Here is a 23,668-nt window from a genome sequence, read left to right on the forward strand (position 1 = left end):
GTGTCTTTTATACAGGTAACGAGCTGAGATTAAGAGCACTCCCCGAGAGTGCTCCTACTGTAATCTCAGCTCGTTACCTGTATAAAAGTCACCGTCCACAGAAGGAAGCAATCAATCAGATTCCAAACTCTCCATCATGGCCAAGAGCAAAGAGCTGTCCATGAATGTCAGGGACAAGATTGTAGACCTACACAAGGCTGCAATGAGCTACAAGACCATCGCCAAGCAGCTTGGTGAGATGGTGACAACAGTTGGTGCGATTATTCCCAAATGGAAGAAACACAAAAGGACTGTCAATCTTCCTCGGTCTGGGGCTCCATGTAAGATCTCACCTCATGGAGTTTCAATGATCAAGAGAATGGCGAGGAATCAGCCCAGAATTACACTGGAGGATTTTGTCAATGATCTCAAGGCAGCTGGGGCCATTGTCACCAAGAAAACAATTGGTAACACACTATGCTGTGAAAGACTGAAATCCAGTAGCGCCCGCAAGGTCCCCCTGCTAAAGAAAGCACATGTACAGGCTCATCTGAAGTTTGCCAGTGAACATGTGAATGATTCAGAGGAGAACTGGGTGAAAGTGTTGTGGTCAAATGAGACCAAAATCCAGCTCTTTGGCATCAAGTCAACTCGCCGTGTTTGGAGGAGGAGGAATGCTGCCTATGACCCCAAGAACACCATCCCCAGGTGACAGGACAACTACACCTCATCAAAGGGACAATGGACAGGGCCATGTACCGTTAAATCTTGGATGAGAACCTCCTTCCCTCAGCCAGGGCATTGAAAATGGGTTGTGGATGGATATTCCAGCCTGACAATGACCCAAAACACATGGCCAAGGCAACAAAGGAGTGGTTCAAAAAGAAGCACATTAAGGTCCTGTAGTGACCTCGCCAGTCTCCAGACCTTAATCCCATAGAAAATCTGTGGAGGTAGCTGAAGGGTCAGCCGCAAAACCTTAATGACTTGGAAAGGATCTGCAAAGAGGAGTGGGCTCAAATTCCTTGAGATGTGTGCAAACCTGGTGGCCAACTACAAGAAATGTCTGACATCTGTGATTGCCAACAAGGGTTTGCCACCAAGTACTAAGTCATGTTTTGCAAAGGGGTCAAAAACTTATTTCACTCAATAAAATGCAAATCAATGTATAACTTTTTTGAAATGTGTTTTTCTGGATTTTTTTTGTTGTTATTCTGTCTCTCACTGTTCAGATAAACCTACCATTAAAATTACAGACTGATCTTTTCTTTGTCAGTGGGCAAACGTACAAAATCAGCAGGGGATCAAATAATTTTTTCCCTCACTGTATGTGCTGTTCTTTGTTCTGGAAGCAAAAGCGAAATTGCATGTGGAACTACAAGAGTGAGTATCACTAAATCTCACAATAACTATTGATGCATTTACTGCTTTTTAGCAACTTCTATAGCTCTCAAACACATAGACAGGTGTGCTTACCAGTTTAGTAAAAAGTTAGATTCAGAAAAAGTTAGTTTCAGAAATATACTACTGGTCATAATTTTCTACCATGACCTTACAACAATACAGATGTCATGCATCAACATGAAGGAAAGTGTTTAAGCTGTTTTTCATTGCAAGAAAACAAAAAGAAATTTTAATTCACCACACCCTTCTGGCTTGTCCTTCCTTGATCAGTCTTCAGCCCCCTTGACCTTTAGCTGGACAGTCCCTGGCCCAATGGCCCTCGTTTCTGCACACAAAACACTTCTTGTCTCCTAAATCTCCTAGATCTCCCCAATGTCTCCTAAATCTCCCCAACCATGTCCCCACATCTCATGTGTGCCAGATCTGGCATTAAGCTGGCACTGCTGGCTGAGTGCTGGCACGGCAAGTGGTATGTCAACCAGATGCGGACTAGGTCTGGCAGTGATGGCACTGTTTATATGATGGCATGCCAGATGTGGCCATTTTATGGTTTGATTTATGTGGCCCAGATCTGTCCATGCCATATGTGGCTTGATTGAACCAGATATGGTCCACCAAAGGGCCGTCATTCTTTGCGGTATGTGAGCCAAGTGTAAGTGCATTGTGTGGGCCAGATCTGGGCCAGACCTATTTTGCTATCTGGGTCCCTGAACTCTTCCTTTTCCCTGTTCTCACCCTCTTCCTCGACTTGTTAACCTCGACTGGCCATTTGAATCATCATTCATGCTTTATGTTCAGTTGTAACCGATGTTGTCTGCGTTGCCTTTTTGATGACAGAATAACCAGGCAGACATCAGCTGACGGTTCGACTCTTCTTTTAATTTCTACCATCCAGAAAGGTAAGAGGAGCTGCAAAGACAGGAAATTAAGATCAACATTGCAGTCAGACATTTAAAGGGTAAGGTGCACACACACAGACAAGCATATCACGTACACATTTGTCACTTCCTTCTGTTGTATTTTTCTTGTTTTGCCTTCTTTTAAGAGTTTCTCAGCATGTGTGACATGCTGTTCAAAGTAATGCCTGTGTCTCAAGTGATGCATGTATGTTTCACCTTTGCAACAATTTCTGGTTTCAGTCCGTTAAGAAAACTATTTCCCATGTGAGCCTCATATGTAGTGACAGGTCCATCATTTGCATCGTCTGGACAATCTATTCCACTATATGCTATGAACCTTTTACCGGAAAATTGTTCACTCACACATCTGTAATGGTTTGGACAATCTGTCCATATCCTGCATTGTGTCGATGATCCCAGTTTGGATTTACTATGTGATGTCCTCAGGCCAATTCATATGAATTTTGGCAATGTGCACAGCAAGTTTTCCAACCATCAAACAGCACAGTACATGTGAAGTAGGGTAAAATATTCAGCTAAAATTTTTTTAGTTCTCTTCCAAACTTCATACCTCTCGTAGATCCAGTAGCAGATGTGCCTCTCTTACATCCTCTCTTGGATCCAGTAGTAGATGTGCCTGTGCATTTTCCTTCATTGTCCATGGATAATGGACCATGACAGGTTCTCCTTCAGGACTCACCACATCAACCACAGTCATTGAGAGGACATATATCTTTCGGTCGAGCAGTGCAGACCAGCGAGGAATGAGCAGCTTTCAGTGAAATATCCTCATCATAATTTTCCTTTCTTTCTGCTTCAGATTACCTTTCAGCACTTCTAACTGTCTCAAACAGAAACGTCTTCCTAGGAGGAACCCCCTTACTTATTCACATATCTAATTGAAGTGAAACTGTTAAATTGCTGTAATTACTTCTCATAAATCCTGCATTTGGTGGAGTACTAAATGTCTGTGAATTATCTTTGTTTTTTTCTTTATTGTTGCTTTTACCCCTCACTTATTGAATTTTCGGGTTGATCATGAACATGTCGGAGTGAACTTCCAGGTTAGCTGCTATCGCTATGCACAATTCTGGGTCGACAGCCATTTCATCTGTCCTTGTGCTTTATAAGGACACCATTGAACACACTTTTATCACCATATGGTCTTTTCTGTTGCTGCATGCTCAGTAAGTCTGTTGTCTGTTTCATTTCTGGATTCCCCTTTGATACACCATTTGCCAAGCAACTGGACTTTCACTCAGCTTAGGATTATGAGTTCGGATTTTCCCCTTGGACTTTTTGCTACGGATATTACCCTGCTCTCTCCAGCGTGGACATTGTCCTCACAGTACACATAAGGTATCAGTGGATACATTATTTGTCATGCCGCTGGATTATTGTTTTACTGCTACTGCTTGCTATTTCCTTTTATCACTGCTTTGTGCCTACAGACTTTAATGCCTGTACTGTGCTTGGCGTTCCACTACCACGCTATACTGTGTATTTTATATGTTTCTCAGTGTGCTGTGCTATATCTGCGGATTATTTAGTCTGCACCCATCCTGTAGATTAGATACACTACTGTGCCCTGTTATCACTGCTCTGTGCCTACGGACTTAAATGACTGTACTGTACTGTGCTTGGCTTTACACCACCGCACCATAGTGAGTATTTTATATGTTGCTCTTTGTGCTATGTTATACCTGTGGATTATTTAGCCTACACTTATCCTGTGAATTGGTTACTCAGTTGTCAAAAAGTCAAAAAAAGTCAAAGAAGCTTTATTGTCACTTCAACAATATATAACAGATGCAGTACACAGTGAAGTGAAACAACGTTCCTCCTAGACCAGAGGTGCTACACATAACACAGACAAAGTACAGTGATGCAGACAAACATAGAGCTATAACAGAGATAAAAAATTAAACTATAATTTAAAAATAAAAATTAAACTATACTTAAGGTGCAGTCTTTAAGAACTAGACATACAACAGAAGTGCACAGGAGACAAGACAAGACAAGACAAGACAGTGCAGACAAACAACATATAGGCCGACCTGTGCCCTTGTATTTCTGTCCCCTTGCAGTTACTCATGCATTTGGGTCCTAGCCACTGACTGTGATAGAACGTATTTGTCCCGGGAGCTTTCCGTTGAGACCCAGTCCCTCTTTTTACCAATTTATCTGCAGCACCTGTAGGTCCAACCTGCCGTGGAGACCTAGTACCTATTCAATCTCAAGTCTGTTTAGATAAACTTATATAAATAACTGGTAATACTCAAACTGAGGAGTCAATAATTGTCATTTTCACCTTATGTTTTTTTTAAACAATACATTTATTAAATTTTTCTTGAACAAAAAGCAGGAAAAAAACACAACAATAATAATAATAATAATAATCTAATTCAACTGGACTATCAAAGATAACACACAGATCATCCACAATACCAGACCAATAACTCTGTAATTTGACACATGACCAAAAACAGTGGGGATATATGGGGATCCATCTTATTTTTGAGAACAGGTGTTATGTGTGTGCGATGTAGAATTATAAACTGAGTAGATTTTGTTCAATTACAGACAGATATCTTTGTTGCGTTGTTCTAGACTTCCTGCCAAACAGTGTCATCAATAGTGAGACCTAGGTCTTTTTCCCAAGCTTGCTTAGTAGCATGGGACATAAGAGAGCAGTTAGGAATTAGCAATCTATAAAATGCACTTATACGCTTTTTGGACTCTTGTGGAGGTGACGATAAGGCTCTTTCTACATCAGAGGTAGCATTTGAAGTTACTAATGTTGTATCAGTAACAATAAAATATCTAAGTTGCAGATATCTGAAAAATTCACCTTTTGGTAGGCCATACTGATCCTGTATCATCTGAAGGGACAGCAAGGTCTGCCTATCAAATAGATCTCTTAGCTTTGTTAACCCCTGTGAATACCATGCTTTAAAACCACCATCTCTGAAGCCTGGCAGAAAGTCTATTGCAACAAAGTTCATTTTGAAGTTCACACACTCTCTCCAGCACTCAGCCCTTGCTCAGCCATCGGATATCATTGTGCAGTAAAAGATCATGCTGTTCTGCTGACATTTCCTCCAGCAAGGCTCGGAAAAGACGATGTTGCCGACCAGAACTCACACGAATAAAGTTTACCAGCCTCTTACAGTATCCATTGTCTCTTTCATTTTTCCAGAGAGCTTGGTGCACTATACCGATTTATATATTATGCAGTGAAATGCTATGAGTGCTGGGTTGACATCAGCTAGCCTGCTAATCAAACCTCTGTGATGTCCAACCATTGACGGAGCCCCGTCAGTGACAACTGATATAACTTTGCTTAAATCCAATCCATTCTTTCCAAAGAATTGCGTCAGTTCATTAAAAATGATTTCTCCGGTTATGTGCCCCTGTATTGGCAGCAAACAAAGCAGCTCTTCACGGAAAACCTTCCCATCAAAAACACTGACAGCTGTTCAATGTTGGTTCGGTCACAAGACGAGTCTATTGCAAGTGACATGACTTCAGCTTTCTTTAAGTCAGATAAAAGATTGGACAGACAATCATCTGCCAATGTCTCTACTCTTCTTGTTGCCATGCAATCGGATAATGGCACCTTCTGTAATAGCTCCACAACCATTTTCTTTATTTTGTCATCGTGAGTTAAAACTTCCTCCACCATGTCAGTTGCACAGTTTTTAATTAATTCGGCATCTGTGAACGGCTTTTTGGCTTTTGCCATGTTCCAAGCCACATGTAAGGAAGTTGCGGATGCATTTTCCTGCATGGAATTGGTTTTGTGAATAGCCATCAATTGCCATCAGGTTTTGCCACCAATTGTGTTACCTTCTGTTTGCGGCTCAATGAATGTTCTGGATAATTGCAGTTAAAATTTCTGTGCAATGCAATGAAATGCCGTTTCATGTTATCAGCCTTACAGACTGCCACAGTCTGCGTGCATAATAAACATGTTGGCTTTGCGTTGTGGTGGTCAGGCAAAATAAAACAAAATTGTTCTGTCCATTCGCATTTGAATCGCCTATTTTCCGTGTCCACTTTTCTTTTCTTCACATTCGCCATGTTTTCGCTATCAGACTAAACTGTCGTGCTTTTCACGTTAGTGACGTGCTTATGCTGACGTCACCTTGACAGCACTATTTGAAATTATTGCGGGCGAAACATTTTTCTCTCGCGGGCTGGATTTGGCCCACGGGCCGCGTATTGAGGAACCCTGGCCTAAACAATGCCCAAAATTATATCCAATCCCTCCAGGTTGTTTTATTAAGGGAAACATTAATAAGACTTTATTGCATGATGTACATTTGATATTGACGCATATAACCTATAACATTTCAAATATTTTGTCTGCTTTTGTGAAACATTGTAGTGAGGATGATAAAACAGCTACAGTCACGAATCGATGATTTAATCTCTGATTACAAAGGCAGGCTTGCAGTCCAAATTCCACCTGTACATTCTAAGGGAGATCTGTTTGGAAATTTAGCAGGTCTCTTTGGCTCTGTGAATTCAATTGCCAACACGTACAAAGTAACAGGACAATCACAATTCTCAGCTTAGTTGGCAAACCAGGTGGCCACTGGTTTTTAACACATCACCAATAGCAATGAAAATATCATCAGATCGGTTAGATCTGAAGCACAGCGCTTCTATTGGTCAGCCATACATTATTCAATCAAAGCCGTACCATCGATCGTGACTTAGCCTGCAGATCATATGCACAGGATTTGTTTACTGCTGCAAGACATGAAATTTTAGACCTTCGTCTTCTCAAGGACACCTAGGTATGCTTTAAATTATCTTATAGAAATATTAGACTAGCATAGATGGTATGCATCAGAAAAGATGAAAGATATTAAATACTCTGAATTACTGTCTACACTGATGTTATACACTGGGAATGAGTGCACCGGCTGCATTGCTTTTTTTTGCCAATATTCCTTTTATACAGCCAGAGCAAGTATTTTTGAACTCCACGACCATACGTTCTATAGGTGTAGTAGTGAAGGATCAGATCATTAAATGGGACCACCTAACAGGATATATGACTTTAAAAGGGGATGAGACCTTGTTTACCACTCGCACCTGTTGTCATGAAACTTCCAGTTATGTTATTTGTACATGTAATACTTTACTACAACTCTTCTTTCCAATGATACTAAGCTTATCAGTGTTCAGTCATGGCATGGTCATGCTGATGCGATTCAAGTATCTCACACACAGTGGTGTTTCGTCAGTGAAATGAATTCATTCACCTGTGGCGGTCTGACCCGCCCTGCAAACCATACCTTCTGCTTGGAGGTTACAGAGGATTTCTCAATGGGTCTGATAAATATCTTGGGGAGGATACCACTGGACACAGATGTTTCCCCATGGTGGGAAGACATTTTCTTTGAACATAGCACAAAAGCTCTAAAGGACACAATATATTTGGTACAACAAACTATATTACAGACTGAGTATCATCTGAACCAGGCTCAGGTGGAGGCAAACCTGGCCAAGGGAACAGCAGAGACCTGTGGCTGTGTGATTGCCAGGGGACTTGTTCTTATATTGTCTACACTTCAATGCTATTATTTCAGATTTATGCTTCGCTTCTTATGAACATCTGCCAACACTGTTTTCACGCTTAGCCCCTTATAGGTACCAGCCATTCAGAGACTGCTACAGTAAGATTCCCAGCAGTCCCCATGAGAATTATTTTGAAAATGTCCCAAGGGGCCAGGGCAGGATGGTAATGTGGCAGGCCAAATTATTAATATTGACTGTGATGAAGTTATATCTTCAAGCAAAAACAGAAACTTTGGGGAATTTGGGGGGTTTGGGGAAGTGTGTCATAGAACAATTCACATTCCTGTGTACCTCACCCTCTTCAAGGAGGCAATGGTGGAACTATTTTCTGGATCTCACCAAGAATGTACTTTTTTTTACCCTTCAGGTTCTAATCTCAAGGAATACTGAAAAGATATGATGATATACTTACTGTATGATGTTATTCAGGTTTAATGTCATTCTAAAGCTCATGTTTCGATTGTTGAAAAATGTCTAATTTCCAAATAAGAGTATACTAAAGTTTACACATAGTCTGTACTCCTGTTGGAGATATGTCCTTATGACCATATTCAACCCCCTCGCAAGTCACAAGACAACAATCTGAACTATGTCCTTTACAACCCATTTGGTGTGAACCTAAACTAAAAGCCAGATGTGTCCTTACGACCCGTCCAAAACCAGGCCTTCTGTGGACTCATAGATTGTACGACCCTTTGTGTCTCTTGGGTATATAAGGTGCATTGGCAAAAGACTCAGGGAAGCATCTGCATTCAGAACTTCCCACAATATTATTGTGTCTCTGTTGCCAGGTATGACTTTAACTCTGTTACTTGTGTTGTTCATACTATGCTGATCCTTTTAATTGTTACTGTGTTTGGTATTTTTCTAATTGAATAGACTGACTTAAGTGGAACATGCCTGGCAAAATAAAATAGTTAATTTTGACTTATTCTGAGCCTATGGAAAATCATTATTATACACCTCTTTAATCTTAGATTGTGAACTTAAATCGGAATGGAGAAACCTAGGTTTATGTTGAAATGGAGTAGCCTCGACTTAAACTTGAATGGAGAAGGTTTAGAGTTAAATTAGAAGAAACTGAAACTTAAACTTGTATGGAGAAACCCAGGTTTAAGTTTAAATAGAGTTATGGTCAATCATTTCAGTTTTCTATCTACTTAATAAATTAAGAATAGTCAACCCTATAAATTGTGATCAGCATCAGATTATACTTATATTAATAATTAACTGGAGTCAGATTATCATTATACATAGAGCTCAAAGAATGAGTCAAAATTTTAATAAATGAAGCAAATTCTTCAAGAAGCGCAAATGAAAGGTAGAATACGAGATCCCTTCACCCACGCCGCTGGATTCCGTCGTTGGGCCAGTGGGTGGTCCTTACTAATGTGAACAATCACATTTCATATCATAGTTGACCCCAAACGTGAAAAAAGTCAAAGAAAACTACCCCATTCAGCTGCACACATGCGTTTGTCTGAAAAACCGCTTTCCCTTGCTCGTAGAGCGCTGAGACTTGCAGAATCGCATTTTCAGCGCCAGAGAAGCACAATGCAGAGAGCACACTGCACTGAGGCAGGAAACGAGTCAGTTCGATGAAAAATGATGAAAGTTGACTTTGTTAAGTGAATTTTCATGGAATTTCCATATTCCTTATGATTTTTTGCCCTTTAATGTAATAAATCAAATTTCATATCTAAATACATATTTTTTTATCACTGTTCCCTTGTTTCTTAATAATTTTTGCATTTTAATGTGTAATGTGGCAGGCAAAATTATTAATATAGACTGTGATGAAGTTATATCTTCTAGCAAAAACAGAAACTTTGGGGACTTTGGGGGGTTTTGGGAAGTGTGTCATAAAACAATTCACATTCCTTTGTACCTCCCACTCTTCAAGGAGGCAATGGTGGAACTATTTTCTGGATCTCACCAAGAATGTACATTCTTTTACCCTTCAGGTTCTAATCTCAAGGAATACTGAACAAATATGATGATATACTTACTGTATGATGTTATTGATGTTTAATGTCATTCTATAGGTTATGGTGCGATTGCTGAAAAAGGTCTAATTTCCAAATCAGAGTATGCTATATTAGTGGCAGTTTAGATAAGGAGATAATGGATTCCCTTGCATTACAAATCAAACCGCTTCTTTTTCAGTTGTACTCAAAAGAAATAGAATTAACATGGACTAATGACCAACTTTGGTCTGGTACTCTACAGAGGGCTGTAAACTAGAGACTAAAAGGCCCATTTCAGCCCTACTGGGATAATTAAATGCTGCAAGCATCAGTGTATAATCGGGAGCTTAAGGATGACTCCTAATGACCCAGTGCTCTGTCTCACCACGGCTGACGTGAGGAGAACTCTATGCAGAGTTAACCCACAGAAGTCTGCTGGACCAGACAACATTCCTGGCAGAGTGCTCAGGGAGTGTGCAGAGCAGCTAGCAGATGTCTTCACTGACATCTTCAACATCTGGGTGAGCAGCTCCTTCATCCCAACGTGCCTCAAGACCATGACCATCGTCCCTGTGCCAAAGAAGTCTAGTTTCCTGCCTCAATTATTATCATCCCGTCGCACTCACACCAATCGTGATGAAATGCTTCGAGAGGCTCGTCATGAGGCACATCAAGTCACAGCTACCACCCTTGCTGGACCCCTTGCAGTTTGCGTATCGTCCTAACCAGTCCATGGACAACGCCATCACCACAACCCTCCATCTGGCTCTCACACACCTGGACTATAAGAACTCCTACGTTCGAATGCTGTTCATAGATTTCAGTTCATCATTCAACCCAATCATCCCTCAGCAGCTGATTGAGAAGCTGAGCCTGCTGGGCCTGAACACCTCTCTCTGCAACTGGATCCTGGATTTCCTGACTGGGAGACTTCAGTCAGTCCGGATCAGGAATAGTATCTCTAGCACCACCACACTGAACACTGGAGCTCCTCAGGGCTGTGTGCTCAGTCCATTGCTGTTCACTCTGCTGACTCACGACTGTGCAGCAATGCACAGCTCCAACCACATCGTCAAGTTCGCTGATGACACGACCATGGTGGGTCTCATCAGTAAGAACGACGAGTCAGCATACAGAGAGGAGGTGCAACATCTAACAGCCGGGTGCAGAGCCAACAACCTCTCCCTGAATGTCGACAAGACTAAAGAGATGGTTGTTGACTTCAGGAGAGCACAGAGTGACCACTCTCCGCTGTTCATTGATGGATCCTCGGTGGAGATCGTCAAGAGCACCAAATTCCTTGGTGTCCATCTGGGGGAGAACTTCACCTGGTCACTCAACACCAGCTCCATCACCAAGAAAGCCCAGCAGCGCCTCTACTTCCTGAGGAGGCTGAGGAAAGCCCATCTCCCTTCCCCCATCCTGACTGTGTTCTACAGAGGGACCATCGAGAGCGTCCTGAGCAGCTGCATCACTGCCTGGTTTGGGAACTGCACCGTCTCGGATCGCAAGACCCTTCAGCGGATAGTGAGGACAGCTGAGAAGATCATCAGAGTCTCTCTTCCCTCTATCACAGACATTTACACCGCACGCTGCATCCGCAAAGCCAACAGCATTGTGGCTGACCCCACACACCCCTCACACACACTCTTCACCCTCCTGCCATCTGGAAAGAGGTACCGGAGCATTCGGGCCCTCACAACCAGACTGTGTAACAGTTTCTTTCCTCAAGTCATCAGGCTCCTCAACATCCAGGACTGAACTGTTCTACACTCACACACACACTCTCACTCAGGACTGAACTGTTCTACACTCTCTCACACACACACACACACACACACTCACTCAGGACTGAACTGTTCTACACTCTCTCACACACACACACACACACACTCACTCAGGACTGAACTGTTCTACACTCTCTCACACACACACACACAAACACACTCACTCAGGACTGAACTGTATACAACTCTCTGTCTCTCTCACAGACATATACACACACACACTCTCTCACCTGTGTGGACGCACACACAGGCACATATAATTTATATTGTTCATTACTTATTGCACTACCTCTACCTGTCATCTGCTGCTATAGTTATATTAATGTTTATTTCTATTTGCACTACCTCAACCGCTGCTGTTGTATTTTTGCACAATATTTTTTTTACATCATTTCATTTAATCTTATTTTATTTCTCTTACATTCCATTACACATGTTCTTTTCTTTCTTTTTCAGTGCTAAGTGTCCTGTGTTCTTTTGTGCTGTCTTTCTTGTATTTATTGTCTTTTGCACTGTCTTGTCTATGCTCTGTTTGCACCTAGCTGCACACTGTGCACTTTATGTGGCTAAGACAAACTTCTGTCCTAGCTCTGTGGTGTTGTTTTTTGTGTTGAACTCTTTGTTGTTGTATGTTTATGTAGCACCAGGTCCTGGAGAAACGTTGTTTCATTTCACTATGTACTGCGTCAGCTATATGTGGTTGAAATGACAATAAAGCTTCTTGAATCTTGAATCTTGTGTGGCAGATAGCTCTCTTAACCATCCCAAATGAACGAAAATCAAAAATGCCTGAAAATCTGAGATCTGGAGAACTTATAATTAAGAAAGAAGTTGAGAGATATATAGAAATGTATGAACAGTTGAAAGCAGCGTTGTTGGAGTTAAGAGGACCAACACATGCAGAGTGGAACAAAATATTGGATATAAAGCAAGTAGGGAAAGAGCCATTTGAAGTGTATGCAGACCAATTGTGGTAGTCTTACAAAGAACACTCAGGGTTCTGGCTTTTGACTTATTCTGAGCCTATGGAAAATCATTATTATACACCTCTTTAATCTTAGATTGTGAACTTAAATCAGAATGGAGACACCTAGGTTTATGTTGAAATGGAGCAGCCTCGACTTGTATGTTTATGTTTTTTTGTATTGTATTTTCAGCGCCAGAGAAGCACAATGCAGAGAGCACACTGCGCTGAGGCAGGAAACGAGCCTGTTCGATGAAAAATGATGAAAGTTGACTTTGTTAAGTGAATTTAACCGTTTCCATATAACCGTGGAATATAACCGTTTCCATGTTTCTTATGAATTGTTGCACTTTCACTGTATAGGTGTAGCCTCAGGCTGTCCGTTAAGCAGAGGAGATAACAGTTTATTGCTTCTTGGCCTTTTGGCTAAGATCAAGTGTTCTCTGGTCTGGTTTTGGGCTTTGACTGGGTTTGAGAAGGAAAATAGATGGAATGGGGTTTGTGTAGGATCGCTTCTCAGGCTTTTTAGCTAGGATCTATTGTGTTCACTGGTCTGGCTTTTTGGCCTTGGTCTGGGTTCACGTTACAATCCTTAGTCTGGCCTTGAGAAGGCGAATGGTTAGGTATGGATATGGGTATGATTTGGATTGAAAAAAAAAATTTGTACTTATCAGTTTAATATCTGATACGTCATCTATATTAAACAGATTTTTAGAGCTGGGAGGTGGAAAAGGGGCTTGCTACGTCCGGTCCGCAGATCGGCCTGGTATTGCAGTACTTCCAGGCTTGGATTTTTTTCAATTATTTGTTTATTGCTTTTAACATACATAAGAGTTGTAAAGCAAAAATAGCAATGGGAACATTCAGTGACAGATCAAAAACAGTATAATAATAAGAGCAACAGTATTTAAAAGTAAATAAATAAAAAAAGATGGGAATAAAAAATAAATAAAATAAAATAAATAAAATAAATTAAATAAATAAATAAATAAATAAAAACCACACACAAAAAAAAAAAAAAACACATGTATGTTGAGCTGTAGTTTTAAATATGGTCATACATTTTGTTAAGTACTTCTAAGGTGGCCAAAAGGTCAGAGGTCTATGAGAGGCATCCATATTCTTCAAAAAGCATGACCTTTGTTTCTGAAGTTGTAGGTGTACTGTTCTAATGGTAATGTTTTATTCAAAAGTTGTGTAAACACTTCTAATGTTGGAGGCCTTGGTTGATTCCAGTTGAGCAAGATGCATTTTTTTGATAAGTATGATATTATGCCAAGCCTCCTTACAGATATAGAATCAAGTATCCTGTCCAATTCCGTACCAAAAAGATACATTGTTGGTGCATTGTCCAGTGGAATTTGCAAAACCCTGGCTGTGAAATCCTGTACAGCTTTCCAAAAATATTTTAATTTTCTACATTCCCAAAAGATGTGCATAACTGAACCTATATAGGTTTTACACCGATGGCATCTGGGCGATACATTAGGATACATTTTACTCAATCGAGTTCTGTTCAGCTATTTTGTTACAAGAGAAAGAAGTGAAAATATTCTGACATATAGTCCCCCATTGTTCCTCACTGAAGTTACACCCTAGATCTCTTTGCCACACATTTTTAAGTGAGATCAAGGAAGAATTATGATAATCTAACAGTACAGAGTATATCTCAGAAATCCTTCCTTTCAATATGTGGGAATTCATCAAAATCTCCTCTATTCTGGAACACCTCAGAGATATTTGTCCCGCCTTTTCAAGAGTGGTTATCAAATGACGTATTTGAAGGTATTTATAAAACTCCTGTCTTGGAATCTGAAACTCCATCCTTAGATCTGAAAAGGACTTAAGGGAACAGTTGGTAAACAAATCTTGAAATCGACATATACCATATTCTTTCCACTTTATGAACAGAGACTTTCCGAGTGAGGATGGTAGATCTGGATTAGGGGACAGAGGAGGTAACATAGAGATTTTAACAGAAGAACCACAAAACCTTTTTACATCTTGCCAGGCCCGAATAATGTTGTAGACAACATATGTTCTTGTCACTGAAAGTAATGCATTTATGTTGTTAATAAAAGGTAAAAATGTCAGAGGCATAGGAGAGCAGAGTTCTTCTTCAACATCTGTCCAGTGAGCAGTTCTGCAAGTTTGCATCCAGCCAATCATGCCTTTTGTCTGAGCAGCCCAGTAATACAACTGAAAGTCAGGAAGACCCAGTCCTTCCCTTTCTTTAGTTTTATTTAATGTTTTAAAAAATATTCTAGGTGCTGAGTTCTTCCAGATAAAGGAGTTTATCAATTTGTTTACAGATTTAAAAAAATCTTTATTCAAGTAGCAGGGCAACAACTGAAATAAAAAATTAAGTCTTGGTAGAATATTCATTTTTATTACGTTAATTCTTCCGAGAAATGAGATAGGGAGCAGATGCCAATATTCCAAATCTTCCTTAATCTTTTTAAAAGTGGGGGATAGTTCAAGCAAAATAAGTCTTTAAGTTTGGAAGGTACATTCACCCCTAGATACTTAAATCCAGTCTGAGCCCAGGAAAAGGGGGAGATGCTCTTTAATTTACTAGATATTTAATAAGAAGGCATTGGACTTGGACAAATTTATTCTGTAGCCTGATATACTCCCAAATTTGTTTATAAGGTCTCATACCACTGGTATTGAACTTTCTGGATTAGACAAATACAAAATTATATCATCAGCATACAATGAAATTCTGTTTTCCATTTTTCCAATGCCAATTCCTGAGATCTTGTTGCTGATTCGTATGGCCTCCGCAAGTGGTTCGATGGCTAGATTAAAGAAAAATGGGGACAGGGGACATCCCTGCCGACAACCCCGTTGTAGGCCGAATTTATCAGACAGAGTCCCATTTACACATATTCGTGCTTGTGGGTTACTATACATAGACTTTATCCACCCAATACATTTATCACCAATATTGAATTTCCTTAGGACTGAAAACAGATATGCCCACTCGACTCTGTCAAATGCTTTTTCCGCATCCAAAGATATTACCAATGCTGGTCAATCATTCAGGGGCGAGTGGTCAATTATATTTAACAACCTCCGAACATTATCAGAGGCGTTTCGTGCCTTTACAAAACCAGACTGATCAGGGTTGATGAGCTGGGGCATTAAATCTTCCAACCTGCAAGCAATTAATTTGGATATTATCTTAAAGTCAACAGGGAGCAGTGAAATTGGACGGTAAGAAGTACAATCAGCAGCATCTTTATCTTTCTTATGTATTAACGATATTACGGCTGTCCTCATTGTTTCAGGAAGTGTCCCATTTTGGACGAAATCTGTAAGCATAGGCATAAACAAGGGCTCATTTTGAGGCCAAAAGGCCTTGTAAAATTCTACAGGATATCCATCTAAGCCAGGCACTTTTCCAGAGGGGAGTGCTGAGATTGCTTGGAGCACCTCCTCTGATGTAAATGGAGAGTTCAACCGTTCCTTATCCTCCTCCAAAATTGAAGGCAGAGACATCTTCTCTAAAAAAGAATGAATATCTACTTTGGAGGGATTTTCTGATGAGTAGAGCTGTGTATAATAGTTAAGAAAAGAGAATTTTATTGATTGCAAATCATATTTTAATTGACCTGCCGCATTACGTATACATTTTATTTTACGTTCTGCTTATTCTTTTTTAAGTTGAAAGGCCAGAAGCCTACTTGGCTTGTTGCCATACTCAAGAGTAGTTGCCTAGTAAAAAATAAAAGTTTTTTGGTGTGCTCAAGTTGAAGTAAATTAAGATTATTTCTAACAGTATTAAGTTTCTTCATATTTATCTCTGTAGGTGATTGTTTATGGAGTTGTTCTAAATAAGTAAGCTCCTTCTTCAATTGTTCAGTTCGCTCATTATTAGATTTTTTCCTTGCGGTTGTATATGAGATCAACTGTCCGCTAATCACTGCTTTAGCTGCGTCCCATATCACTGCAGGAGTGACAGGGGAGGCTGCATTGTCCTGCCAATACTGTTCCAGCCATTGTCTAATATTATTACAGGCCTCCGTATTCATAAGAAGCGATGAATTAAGTTTCCAATACCTAGTTGTATGCATCCGTTGATGCAAGGATAGCTGAAGAGAGACAGGTGCATGGTCTGACATAAGGATGGAGCCTATACTACAAGAAACAACAGAGGATAGGAAAGCCTGGGGTAAGAGGAAAAAGTCTAGCCGAGAGTATGTCTTATGTCTCGCCGAGTAAAAGGTATAATCTTTCACTAGGGGGTTAAACTCTCTCCATACATCGACAAGACCTGCGTCGCTAGAGGCCACTTTTAAAGTTTTTGCTGCATTGGGGTTAGAAGCAGAGAGTGAAGATTTATCTAGGCTGCTATCCATACTACAGTTGAAGTCTCCAGTAATTATTCCAAGTTCTGTATTATACTGGCTAAATAGGGTAATCATTTTTGTCATAAATTTAGGACAATCTGCATTTGGGGCGTAGATGTTAAGCAGTGTGAATTCCAGACCATAAAGCGTTCCACATATTAATATATACCTACCCTCTTGGTCACTATATTGCTCTTTAAAAATAAAAGGAAGATTCTTATGGATCAGTATTGCTGTCCCCCTCTTATTACTTGTAAAACTTGAAAAATAAACCTGGCCCACCCAATCCCTTTTCAGCTTTTTATGCTCCTCTCTGGACAGATGGGTCTCCTGCAGTAAAGCCCCATCAACCTTCTCCCTTTTCAAAAAAGTAAGGATTCTCTTACGTTTGATTGGATGACCTAGGCCTCTGACATTAAAGGACGTCACATTAAGTATGTTAGCCATTCAAAGACATACATGTAGTGTATGACCAAAAAAAAACAACAAAACACAAAAAAAAAGGTAGTATACAGAACATGGTGAACATCCCCTACCCCCTCCCAAAAACTAAAGCCTAGTCCCCAAACGACAAGGCAACCTTATAACCGCAAATAAACGATAGGCCACTAACTACAACGGCCGACAGTTGGGTCCCACAACAACTCGCAATATTTTACATGTACATACGAATTTACATTTGAGTCAAAACTTCCCCCTTGATATAAAACAGTCAAGTCCGACCTGGTTGTCCATGGTTTAACTCGTGCTGATACTCCTAACTCCTTGGCATCACATGGTGAGGAGAACAGCTGTATCTTCCCGTTGTGAAGCACAGTCAGCTTACAAGGATGGTGATAAAACCCGCGGAACATTCCCATGCCAATGAACAATTTCCTGACGTCATTAAACTCACGTCTCTGTCGGATCGTTTCTGCTGAAATATCTTGAGCAAAGTAAATTTTGGATCCGTTGTAGATTATATCCCGGTTTCTCGCGGAGCGCAGAACGAACTCCCTATCTTGAAACTTGAGAAAACGGATAATCACAGATCTGTTTTGATTAGGAGTTGCCGGTGCTAATGTGCGGTGGGCTCTTTCCAAAGGAAAGGATTCTCGGGTTCGAGGCCCAGCCATTGAGGAAGCATGTCGTGCAAAAAGTCCAATAAAGTGCGTTTACCTTCTGCTCCTTCTTTGAGGCCAAATACACGTATATTCTTTCTCCTCCCGCGGTTTTCCAGATCATCCGTCTTTATCTCCAGATATGCAATCCGCTTCGTCACCGAAGTTAATGCAGACTCGGTTTTATCAAGTTTGTCCTCTATTGCAGAGATGCGGGCCTCAATTTCCTCAATCCGTTTTTCGTTAGCTGACGTGACCTCACGTTTAATGTCAGTCAGATTGCTTTCCAAAGCTGAGATAGAATTTGCCATTACTCCCAAACGGTTGTTTATGCCGTCTAACTTTGAACAGAATTCGGAACGAAGCGCTTTTAACTCAGTTAGCACCTCACCTAATTCCACCATGCTACCAGCCTTCACTCTCTCAGTCGGCGATTCTGCTTTTGTGCTACTTCTTGTGCTTGTCTTGCGCGCTTTCGTAAAAATATCACATTCCTTCACCGACAGGGGTTTAGACATAATCAAGCCCAAGTTGACAACCAGGTTTATAAAAGTTAGGGGTTGTTTTTTGCGAAGTTGTGGAGAGCTCTCACACTATGCAGCCATCTTCGCCGAGCTCACGTGCGCCCCCCGTGCACTGTTTTCTGATGTAAAATGAAGAAGAAAAAATGACTGAATTACTGACTTACTGACCAAATTATGTCTGCATTCAACCCACCCTGTTCCCTAGCCTATCTTCGCCTCACCACTGTCAGTTGTTGCTCGTCAACCTTTCCCCACCCTTTCTCCACTCAACCAAACCAAGGGGCCGGGCTTACCCTCATTGAGCATTGTGTTTCTCCGACAAGGGTTTCACGGTGCTGCCATGCTTTTATTTTTCTTTATAGCTCTGGTTTCTCTTAAGTCATGCATAAATCTTTTGCCTTTTTTTAAAAAATTCTATGGTGAGGAATATCAGTGAGTTTGATGTATTTTTGTGAGCTTTGCTCTAGCAAAGCTGTGTATGCTTCAATGTTAAATGGGTAGTTTCCAGGAGTTGGGTGTTATTTGGTTATGTGACTTTATGCATGCCTGTATATGTGTGGCCTGAGGCTGTCCGTTAAGCAGAGGAGATAAAAGTTTATTGCTTCTTGGCCTTTTGGCTAAGATCAAGTGTTCTCTGGTCTGGTTTTGGGCTTTGACTGGGTTTGAGAAGGAGAATAGATGGAATGGGGTTTGTGTAGGATTGCTTCTCAGGCTTTTTAGCTAGGATCTATTGTGTTCACTGGTCTGGCTTTTTGGCCTTGGTCTGGCCTTGAGAAAGCAAATGGTTAGGTATGGATATGGGTAGGATTTGGATTGAAAAAAAAAATCTGTTCTTATCAAATTAATATCTGATACGTTCTCTATATTAAACAGATTTTTAGAGCTGGGAGCTGGAAAAGGGGCTTGCTACGTCCGGTCCGCAGATCGGCCTGGTATTGCAGTACTTCCAGGCTTGGTGCACCATTTTCTGATGTAAAATGAAGTAGAAAAAATTACTAACTTACTGACTTACTTACTTACTTACTTACCAAATTATGTCGGCATTCAACCCGCCCTGTTCCCTAGCCTATTTTCGCCTCCTTCTGCTCACCACTGTCAGTTGTTGCTCTTCAACCTTTCCCCACCCTTTCTCCACTCCACCAACCCAAGGGCCCGGCCTTACCCTCATCAAGCCTTGTGTTTCTCCGACTGTCGGAGAAATTACATAGATATCATACATCATACATTAGCCTAGATTTAAAATGCTTTGCCTAGAAGTAGTGGTTATCTATCACATATGAAATATCTATCAAGTATCTGTCAAAATTATTTAGCTTCTGATTAGTAGTAGGCTTTTGAGTAATCAAATACCTATCAAATATCTATCAAAGTTATTTAGCTCCTGAATAGTAGAAAGCTTTTGAGTAAGGCAAAGAAGACTCATAAGACATTCATTAATATCATTTGCTTCATATTTTAGACAAATATAATCTCTGTATATTCTTCTTCTTCATTAGAAAAAGATAAATAAAAAATAAAATTAAATAATACTCATGCAGAACTAGTGCTGAGAAGGGTGAAATAGAGGGGATTTTTAGTGCTGAGAAGTGTGAAAAGTACTGGGATTTTCAGGGCCCAGAATAGAAGGTGAGAGGACATATGCTAGACATAACCTAGACATAACAGCATCTTGTCAGCGTCAGCATCTCTTAAAGAGAAGTACATTTGGATCCAGACATAGAGGGTTTACCAAGAAATAGATGCATGGTTTTCTCAGAAATTGAAGCACATTTAAATGCAGAGATAGAAGCATGGTTTTCTGAGAAAAGCTCATCTAATTTAAAACATCGAAAACATCAAGGTACGTGAGGTACGTGCACATCGTTGTAAACATCGAGGTAGGTACGTGCACAATGTTGCATACATCATGTACACGGAAGGTTGCGGTCGCATATGAGTTCTAGGAAAAATTCCGGGGAACATTGAGAGAAGGAACATTGATGTCATCAGAGGGAGGATGTTTTAATTAAGGGGGCGGTATGGGGACAAATACGAAAATATAGTAAGTATGTAAATTAAGGAAGGAGGGATTAAAAGTATACATACATTGAGTATAATGTGGAAATTTCTGGAAATATTTAAATTTGGAAGAGGAGGCACCATGGGGCGTCTGGGGTATAAGAAGAAGGGAATTTTTGGGGGTTTTTTGAGACCAGCTGCACTCTTCAGAAATGCATGTGATTGACTGCATCTCTGAATAAAGAAACCTGCTTCTTCTCATCTGCTGACTGAGATCTCCGTTATTTTGGCTAAGTATTTGATAGTTTATTGAGTTCATTGGGTAAGATTATGGAAATAAGAGAAATAGACACAATCTAAAATTCCACCCAGTGATATGTCCACTCGGAGGGGACTCTGAGTTCCGACACAACAAGGGTTTCCTGGTGCTGCTCGGCTTTTTTCCTTTATAGTGCTGTTTTCTCTTAAGTCAGGCATAAATCTTTCCCCTTTTACTCAAGATTTCCGTGGAGAGGATCATCAATGAGTTTGATGTATTGTTGTGAGCTTTGCTCTGGCAAAGCTATGTATGATGTTAAATGGATAGTTTCCAGGAGTTGGGTCTTATTTGGTTATGTGACTTTATGCGAATGGTTAGGTATGGATATGGGTAGGATTTGGTTGAAAAAAAAAATCTGTTCTTATCAGTTTAATATCTGATATGTCCTCTATAGTAAACAGATTTTTAGAGCTGCGGCTCGGCCTGGTATTGCAGTACTTCCAGGCTTGGTGCACCGTTTTCTGGTGTAAAATGAAGTAAAACACATTACTGATTTACTGACTTACTTATGTACTTACATACCAAATTATGTCTGCATTCAACCCACCCTGTTCCCTAGCCTATCTTTGCCTCCTTCTGCTCACCACTGTCAGTTGTTGCACGTCAACATTTCCCCACCCTTTCTCCACTCAACCAACCCAAGGGGCCGGGCTTACCCTCATCGAGCATTGTGTTTCTCTGACAAGGGTTTCCTGGTGCTGCTTGGCCTCATCTTATTTGGTTATGTGGCTTGACGCTGTTCGTTAAGCAGAGCAGATAAAAGTTTATTATTTCTTGGTCTTTTGGCTAAGATGAAGTGTTCTTTGGTCTGGTTTTGGGCTATGACTGGCTTTGAGAAGGAGACTAGATGGAATGGGTTTTGTGTAGGATCACTTCTCAGGCTTTGTAGCTAGGATCTATTGTGTTTACTGGTCTGGTCTGGTGTTCACAGATTTTTAGAGCTGGGAGCCAGAAAAGGGGCTTGCTACACCTGGTATTGCAGTACTTCCAGGCTTGGCGCACCATTTTCTGATGTGAAATGAAGGAGAAAAAATGACTGAAATACTGATTTACTGACTTATTTACATACTTACTTAATTACCAAATTATGTCTGCGTTCAACCCGCCCTGTTCCCTAGCCTATCTTCGCCTCCTTCTGCTCACTACTGTCAGTTGTTGCACGGCAACCTTTCCCTACCCTTTCTCCACTCAACCAACCCAAGGGGCCGGGCTTACCCTCATCGAGCATTGTGTTTCTCTGACAAGGGTTTCCTTTTCCTGCTCAGCTTTCTTTCTTTATAGCTCTGGTTTCTCTTAAATCATGCATAAATCTTTCACTTTTTGTTAAATGTTGCTGTGGAAAGGAACATCAATGAGTTTGATGTATTTTTGTGAGCTTTGTTCTGGCAATGCTGTGTATGCTTCAGTGTTAAATGGGTAGTTTCCAGGAGTTGGGTCTTATTTGGTTATGTGACTTTATGCATGCCTGTATATGTGTGGCCTGAGGCTGTCCGTTAAGCAGAGGAAAAAGTTTATTGCTTCTTGGCTTTTTGGCTAAGATCAGGTGTTTCCTGGTCTGGCTTTGGGCTTTGACTGTATTCACATTGCACTTCTTAGTCTGGCTTTGAGAAGGTGAATATGATGGAAAGGATATAAAAAAAAATCTGTTCTTATCAGTTTAATATCTGATATGTACTCTACATGAGGACTCTATATTAAGCAGATTTTTAGAGCTGGGAGCCGGAAAAGGGGCTTGCTCCGTCCGCTCCACGCATCGGCCTGGTATTGCAGTACTTCCGGGCTTGGTGTACCATTTTCTGATGTCAGAAAAAGAGCAAAAATTTCTTTCATTCTTTCTTTCTTCCTTTCAGTCCAGAAACACCTCTACTTTTTCACAAACTAGACCCATGCCCAAAATTACGGGAGCCATCAACCCCACCTTTTCCCTAGCCTATCATCACCACCTTCTACTCACCACTGTCAGCTGTTCCTTGTCAACCTTTCCCCACCCACTTTTTGCACTCAACCAAGTGAAGGGGCTGGCCTTACCCTCATCAAGGTTTGTGTTTCTGACAAGGGTTTCCCTTTCATCTTTTATTAAAGATTTCTGTGGAGCAGAACGTCAATGAGTTTGATGTATTTTTTGTGAGATTTGTTAAGGCAAAGCTGTAAGTAGTGGAATGTTAGAACTGGTGGATTGTTCTTGTTCTGTTTCCGTGTGTGTGTGTGTGTGTGTGTGTGTGTGTGTGTGTGTGTGTGTGTGTGTGTGTGTGTGTGTGTGTGTGTGTGTGCAAAAACGTGTTCTCGGGCTGCCAGTCAAGCAGAAGCAATAAGAGGTTATTGCTTCTTGGCCTTTTGGCAAGTGTTTCCTGGTCTGGCTTTGGGCTGTGACTGTATTCACGTTGCACTTCTTAGTCTGGCTTTGAAAAGGCGAGTATGACGGAAAGCATATAAAAAAATATCTGTTCTTATCAGTTTAATATCTGATATGTCCTCTACATGAGGATATCAGAACTCAGAGCCCCCTCCGAGTAGACATATCACAGGGTGGAATTTTAGATTGTGTCTATTTCTCTTAGCTTTCCATAATCTTACCCAATGAACACAACAAACTATAAAAACTTAGCCAAAATAAAGGAGATCTCAATCAGCAGATGAGAAGAAGCAGGTTTCTTTATTCAGCCATGCAGTCAACAACATGCATTTCTGAAGAGAGCAGCTGGTCTGAAAACCCCAAAAAGTTCCCCTCTACTTATACCCCAGGTGCCCCATGGCGCCTCCTTTTCTCTAATTTAAATATT

The 23,668-nt window shown here is 40.7% G+C and overlaps 2 non-coding genes and 4 pseudogenes across 2 annotated transcripts; all 6 read left to right on the forward strand.

The window, feature by feature from the left end:
* The first annotated feature begins 1,778 nt into the window (after positions 1-1,778).
* LOC131359403 (uncharacterized) lies at positions 1,779-7,976 on the forward strand (annotated as a pseudogene).
* Positions 7,977-13,229: 5,253 nt separating this feature from the next.
* Positions 13,230-13,392, forward strand: LOC131361773 (U2 spliceosomal RNA; annotated as a pseudogene).
* Positions 13,393-18,930: 5,538 nt separating this feature from the next.
* LOC131361809 (U5 spliceosomal RNA) lies at positions 18,931-19,045 on the forward strand. Its single transcript, XR_009206089.1, has one exon. It is a non-coding gene; the product is annotated as a U5 spliceosomal RNA (small nuclear RNA).
* A 327-nt stretch (positions 19,046-19,372) lies between these two features.
* Positions 19,373-19,537, forward strand: LOC131361766 (U2 spliceosomal RNA; annotated as a pseudogene).
* Positions 19,538-21,018: 1,481 nt separating this feature from the next.
* Positions 21,019-21,133, forward strand: LOC131361804 (U5 spliceosomal RNA). The gene has a single exon (XR_009206088.1). It is a non-coding gene; the product is annotated as a U5 spliceosomal RNA (small nuclear RNA).
* A 1,342-nt stretch (positions 21,134-22,475) lies between these two features.
* Positions 22,476-22,683, forward strand: LOC131361759 (U2 spliceosomal RNA; annotated as a pseudogene).
* Positions 22,684-23,668: the final 985 nt, after the last annotated feature.

The sequence above is a fragment of the Hemibagrus wyckioides genome, linkage group LG01 (genome assembly GCF_019097595.1).
Source record: "Hemibagrus wyckioides isolate EC202008001 linkage group LG01, SWU_Hwy_1.0, whole genome shotgun sequence".
NCBI lineage: Eukaryota > Metazoa > Chordata > Actinopteri > Siluriformes > Bagridae > Hemibagrus > Hemibagrus wyckioides.